The sequence below is a fragment of the Dipodomys merriami genome, unplaced genomic scaffold (genome assembly GCF_024711535.1).
Source record: "Dipodomys merriami isolate MVZ:Mamm:240054 unplaced genomic scaffold, mDipMer1.0.p SCAF_155, whole genome shotgun sequence".
NCBI classification, from domain to species: domain Eukaryota; kingdom Metazoa; phylum Chordata; class Mammalia; order Rodentia; family Heteromyidae; genus Dipodomys; species Dipodomys merriami.
The window spans coordinates 2,858,788-2,866,070 of NW_027202882.1; positions in this window are offsets into that span (position 1 = coordinate 2,858,788).

A 7,283-nucleotide genomic window follows, 5' to 3' on the forward strand; every position below is an offset into this window, starting at 1 on the left:
TACTACAAGTGTTTGTTCGTTACATTTATATTTCAATTCAAATATAATAGGACTGCTGCTAGTGGTTCATGCCTTTAAACCTAGCTATTTAAGAGCCTGAAAGATGAGGATCATAGTTCCAAGCTAGACCAAGTAGAATAGACCATGAGGCTCTTATCTCCAACTAAGAACCAAAAAGCTAAAAGTGGAGCTGTGGCTCAATTGGAATAGTGCCAGCCTTGAACAAAAAAGAAAAAAGAAAGCACATAGCCCTTGAGTTTAAGTCCTATTACGAGCACACATACACCATACATACACACACATATATATACATATATATGTATACAGACATATTTAATCTACTATGTATAAATTATATGCATACATATGTATATATAGTTATATAATAAAATATTACAAAGTGTCAAATATATACAAGCAAATGTTTGATCTTTCTCTTCGAAACAGATTCATATAGAGTTATAGAAGTCCTGCTCAGAGCAATGCATAGTCCCTATTAAAGGAGCAAAGCCAGAGAGAGATGTCTTGGCCTGTGAGCCATGGTAAATCACAGCAAACAAACACCAAGAGATTCACTAGTACAAGAAAGGCCATCTGTTTATGGGACCACCAAATAATCAGTACTTGGCTTTTCAATTTGAGATCAAGAAAACAAACAAAAATATTTGCCTACAATGGATTATAAATGGTAAACATTGGTCCTTTTTTAGCCTAAAAGCTACCACAAATGGAGGACAGGTTTATTATCACAAGATCCAGATGGTTCTTTACCAGGGCTGGGCCATACAGAAAAATCTCGAAAAGGCCTGTTTAAAATTTCATTGTGTGTAAGTACAATTGGGTTTTTTTTTTTTTGATCTACTCATTTAATGTGGGGAAGCTGGGCTGTTTCCATATTTTGGCCACTGTGAATAGCTCTGCAATGAACATAGGTGTGCAGGTGTCTTTTGGATCTAGAGCAAATCATGTTAAGTAAGGTAAGTCAACACACAGTTGCATGTTCTCTCTGATATGCTGAAGTTAGACCTAAAATGTACTGGAATATGACAAATTATACAGGATTCTAGAGATGCACATACAGGGAGAACAAAAGACACTACTCTTAGGAGAGAAACTCAAAGGCACAATGCATAAGTGCCTTTCCATATTTATATAAAATAATATACATAATGAAACAAACTCTAAGACTTGGAAAAAAAGGATTTTTTGTTTTTAATTATGGATGATTCTATATTCTTTATCTTATGTATGGTGGATTCAAGTGTACAACTTCGTAAGTGTTGGGGGAGGGTACAAAATTCAAGAGAAAAGGGGTGAAAAGTGCAGCCATAGAACTCACTGGACACGGATGAACGTGAACTATACAATTCACAGATGGAGATGAGAGGGAGGGCCTGGGAGAGAAAAAGGAAACAGAAGACACTGTATGAAAGGCAATGTTCTGGGGCTGGGAAGGTGGCTCAGTGGTAGAGTGCTTGCATTGTATGCATGAAGACCTGTGTTTGATTCCTCAGCAACACATAAGCAAAAAGAAAGAAGCCAGAAGTTGCGCTGTGGCTCAAGTGGTAGACTGTTAGCCTTGAGCTGAAGAGCTGAAGGACAGTGCCCAGGACCAGAGTTCAAGCCCCACAACCGGACCCCCCAAAAAAAACAAGAAAGAAAAAAGATAAGCAATGTTCTCATTACCTGATTCAGGTAATTGTAACCCCTCTGTACATCACCTCTAAAAGAATAATAAAGCAAATTAACAATAATAAAAATCTCTACATTCCACTCAGCTGAGTCAATCCAAATTATAAGAATCTTTCAGCAAACTTACTTTCTCATCTTTACCACCTCCTCCATCCTGTAGATTTAAATGGAAAATAAATGGCAAAAAATGAAATAGCTTTATTGGCTCTTTTGGTAAAAAGAATTAAATCAACTATCTAATATCTATTTGGCTGATTATTAAATAGTTGAGTGATGGTCTGCTAAGAGGCAGACCATCATCCTAATGGAGCTGTTATCCTGGGATTTCTTCTAAAGCCAGATGTGCCCTGAATGAGGAATTTATTTATAATAAAATTTCTAAGGAATTCACTTATAACTGAAAAAAAATATTTCAGTGGTCAATCGTGAGTGTCTATTTGCTTTTCATATGACTAGCACTCAGACTTCCTCTACAGATAGGAATTTATTTTAAAAAGATCTACCCAGAAAAGAAACTGAGTAAAGGGGAGGGGAAATATGGTATACAGGATCTCCTGGAGAATTGAAGGCAATTGAAAAGCAGTGTTGATACATGTGAGTCTTATTTCTAAGACAAGTCACTAGTGATGGTCAGGCCATGAAGTCTGATCACATGACTTGAACCTCATTCCAACACCCTCAAGACAAACCTTAGGACATGATTTCACTGTGCTCTTCCTCCTGAGAGCCTCATCTCCCCGTGCTCTGGCTATGCTGGCCTCCTCATCCCACCACACAGAATCTTGGGGCTGAGAATCTTTCTTCTCTCTACACTTTTTGAACTGATTCTTTTTCCTCAGGTGCCTCTTGTATGACCCAAGACACGTTTTCAGAACGTCTCTACCAGGTTCACTGATTTTGTTCTGAGAGATACTCTTTACATCCAGTAGGCTGGACTTTGAAGCTATCCTTGACAAGAAAGGCTGTGAGACTCTTATTTCCATGGAATCATTAAAAAAAAAACTGGGTGTGGAGCTGTAGCTGAAGTGATGGAACATTAGCCTTAAGAAAAACAAAAACCAAAGCAAAACAAATATTCTCAGGGAAGAATCAAATGTGGAAATCTGGGGCTGGTGGCTCATGTCTGTAACCCTAGCTACTCAGGAGGCTGAGATCTGAGTATTGGTGTTCAAAATCAGCCTGCACAGGAAAGTCTAATGAATCACCAAAATAGCTGGAAGTGGAGTTGTGGCTCAAGTTGTAGATCACTAGCCATGAGCAAAAGAGCTCAGGGACAGTGCCCAGGTCTAAAGTTCAAGCCCCAAGACCAAACAAAAAGCTGGAAGCGGTGCTGTTGCTCAAGTGGTAAAGTGCTAAGCAAAAAAGCACAGGGATAACACCTAAACTCTGAGTTCAAACCCCAGAAGTGGCAAGGAAGGAAGGAATGATGGAAGGAGGAATGGAAGGAAGGGAGGGAGGGAGGGAGGAAGGAAGGAAGGAAGGAAGGAAGGAAGGAAGGAAGGAAGGAAGGAAGGAAGGAAGGAAGGAAGGAAGCAAGGAAGGACCTTACACAATATCACTGGGGAAATTCTATAATCCATGTGTGGTGACTAATGCTAGGTTAACTTGACCAGGCCCTGGAGAATGCAAATACTTGTTCAAGCATTCTGTTATCCAGGTTTCTTGATGAGATTAACACTCTGTAGACTCTCCAAAGCAGATTTTGCTCCCTAGGCAGGATAAGCCTCGTCCAATCAGGTAAAAGCACAGACTGAACAGAAGCAGCAAGCCTCCCCCAGACACATGCTCCTCCCCCGGACCACCTGCTTCCGCTGTAGCATGGACCTCAGCAACCTATAAGCCAGGATAGGAACAAGGCTCTTCTGTGCCTCAGGTCTGGCATATACCCGGACCAGTGCACTGACTACAGACTTGAGGGGGTGAGGATAGAGAGGGACACTTGCATATTGTTTCTTTCTTTCTCTGTCTCTCTCTCTGTCTCTCTCTCTGTCTCTGTCTCTCTCTCTCTTTTTCTCTCTCTCTCTCTCTCACATACACACAGACACACACAGACACACACACATACACACACACATACAGTGGTTGTACACTGGTGGGGAAGGGCCTGGGAACCTCTAGGGAGAACTTACTCTTAAAGGAGGTGTGATCAGATGACCTGCTTGGCCTGTGATCAAAAGCCTCATCCTGGGATGGGAAGTATCAAGCATCAGTAGACTGAAAGCAAATGGTGAAGTTAGGGCTCTCCAGAGATGGCATCTTGTTTCCCTGTAAACCGAAGTGATGATTCCATTTGTGTCCTCTCAGCTCAGATGATCTTCTTTTTAATTTCCCCCTGAACACAAGACAGAATTAATTTGCATGTTCAATTCACCCATAGACATGGTGTAATTTGATCTTGGCGAAGCCAGCCTGTGCTGAATGATCTCAGTAAGTGAGGAATTCTCAGCTTCCATATGGATCCAAGGAGCTACCATGCTCAGGAGTGCAGAGAATGTGCTCACCTGGGACAAGGCAGAGCATAGACCATTCAAACACATGGCGGCCATCCTCTCTCAGGCAAAGACAGATGAATCCGTCTACCCACCCTGAGTGATCATAGTAGACATGAGCCTCCATGCCTCTCATCTCCTGCCCTTTCTACAGCCTTCCAATCACTAACTTTGTTCAGAAACCCATGCACTATTATATACAATGTTGTTAGGCAACTCACTTTTTTTTCTAATCACTGCATAACTGGGATATTTTCTCATGTGATTAAGTACTTCATTATTTGGTGGATTTGAATCACTCAGACTGAAATATCATAACACAATGAGAGTTTCCTTTTATTGAAAAGGGAAAGAATTCCTCCATGTCTGTTATCCTATTTAAAACAAAAACAAAAACAAAAACACCACGATGGATGTTCTTGAGCCATACTCTTTCTCCACGGATTTCCTGAGTTAAATAATTAGAGGCAATATCACTTCTGGATCAAAGGAAGTGTCTATATGGAAGAATTTTGGAATACATGTGTACAGTTCTTAGAGATATCCTCATAGGCACATATCTTGGGGAGAGCATGTTTCTCTGATAGTGGGTGAGATGGATTCAGAAATACTTTGGGTTCCATAAGGCCATGGACAAAAGCTAAGCTTACAGCTCAGCAGTATTTATTAGCAATCTCATAGGCCTTAGTGGCAGCATGCCCTTGAAATATATGTGGCGTCTCCCTGGTCAAAGTTGTAGACTCTATCACTTTTTGGTTTAGTCCCCCTGAATACTGTTAAAGACATTAACAAGGAACCGCTGGGCTGCTTGTGAAAGAGCCCTGAAGAAACCAAGGCTCTAGACACTTGAAAGCACTGGCCAGTAGGGGGCAGTGGAGAGCCACAGACAGCTGTCAGGATGCCTGTAACAAGGTTGTTATATTTGAAACTTTCTTTCTTTCTTTCTTTCTTTCTTTCTTTCTTTCTTTCTTTCTTTCTTTCTTTCTTTCTTTCTTTCTTTCTTTCTTTCTTTCTTTCTTCCTTTCTTCCTTTCTTTCTTTCTTTCTTTCTTTCTTTCTTTCTTTCTTTCTTTCTTTCTTTCTTCCTTCCTTCCTTCTTTTCCTTCCTTTCTCCCTTCCTTTCTCTCTTCCTTTCTGTCTTTCTTTCTTTAATAAAATGTTATTGCAAGTCAATGCAAATGTTGGGTTGCGTGCAGCCTGTGGGGCATCAGCTTCAGTTTTAATTGGATGACTCAGGTCCGTCCATCTGAGGAGCACCCAACTCAGCACCCCCATCATCCTTCCTCCACTCCGTCCCCCGCCCCGGTTTGCCACAGTCATGGTCCTTTGCCTATATATAGCAAACCCACGAGTTTCAGTTCTGCCTTATCCAGCCCTGCCTGCCCTGCACCTGTGCAGACTCGTTCCCTTCAGACCAGATGTGCACCAAACTGGTTGCACATTTCTGGTACTTTCTGATCAGGAACCAAAGAACTTCGCCTTGAGTCCCAGGTCCTGTCATATCCTACTAGGAAATCTTGGTCACATCTACCATCTTCACCAGGTCTCAGTTTTGCATCAGGAAAATGGGTGTATTGGAATACATCTGCCACAGTCTCTATTATCATCTTCCTACTCTTCTTTGATTCTAAAAAAAAACAAAAAACCAAAACAAAAAAAACAAGAGAGAGCCCATTTCTGGGTTCTGGTGCCTTATTCCTGTCATCCTAAGTACTCAGGAGGCTGAGATTCGAATATCACAGTTCAAAGCCAGCCCGGGCAGGAAAGTCTGTGACACTCTGATCTCCAATTAACCACCAGAAAACCGGAAGAAGAGCTGTGACTCAAGTACTAGAGAGCTGGCCTTGAGCCAAAAAAATCTCAGGGCAGCATTCAGGCCCTGAGTTCAAGCTCCTGCCCACCCCACCCCACACACACAGAAATCATGTACTATGTGTTTGTGTGTGTGTTTGTGTGATGGTACAAAGACTTGAATTGAGGGCCTTGTGCTCTTGCTTAGCTGTTTTTTTTTTTTGATCAAGGTTGACACTCTACCACTTGAACCACACCTCCACTCATGATTCATGGTTCAATAAAAGGGCTTTAGTAGCAGCTCATAAAATGACATTACCAAGCACCAGAGGAAAGGGTGGTCTTGCTTTGTTCTTTCTAGCTTCTAGAAAACATTTAAACTCACGGAAAGGAGCAGACATTACTGGGAGCTGTCTGAAATGTCCAGCTTTTCCTTTGGATTTTTCTGTTCATCCTTTCACAGAGATCAGCTTTTTATTTTTTATTTTATCTGTGCCAGTCTTAGGGCTTGAACTCAAGGCCTAGGCAACCGTCTTTGAGTTTTTTTACTCAAGGCTAGCATTCTGCTACTTGAGCCACACAGCTCCATTTCTGACTTTATTTTAGTGGTTTATTGGAGATAAGAATCTCACAGACTTTCCTTCCCCGGGCTGGCTTTGAACTTCAATCCTTAAATCTCAGCCTCCTGAGTAGCTAGGATGAGAGGTGATCTTTCTTTACCTGGGTTGCTGGGCTGGTTGCATGTTTTGTGTAATGTCTTACCAAGTTGCTTCATTCCTAATAAGGAATCCAAGGCTGAGAACACTTAATTGGGATTGTGAAGTATGTGCATAAATTAAATGACAGCCTTGAGTCAGACTCCAGTTTTCAAGTGTCACTCTTTCATGACAATAAATACTCCGCAGGTACCACAGAAGCCTTCATTCCAAAATGAATACTCTGTGTAACTCATTAATGGATACAGAATAAAAAGAGAAATGAATCCTGTTACCTACCAAAAAGCTAGCTCAGCTCCTTAGTGATAGGGGAAAATAAATATTGCAATCACAGGTTTGAAATGAAATATTTTTTAATTTAATTTTATTTTATTTGTGAACATACTGTACAGAGGAGTTACAATTACATGGGCAGGATAATGTGTACATTTGTTACCAAGCATGGCAGCCTCCTCCTTTGTTTACCGTTCACATCCCTTCCCAGACTCCCCCCTCCCCCCCAATCCCAATCCTTCTCCTTCCCCCTCATTCCCCCCCCAAACCGACGTTGTAAAGCTCCTTTTGGACATGACAACTTGTACTTCTCATTGTTGCAA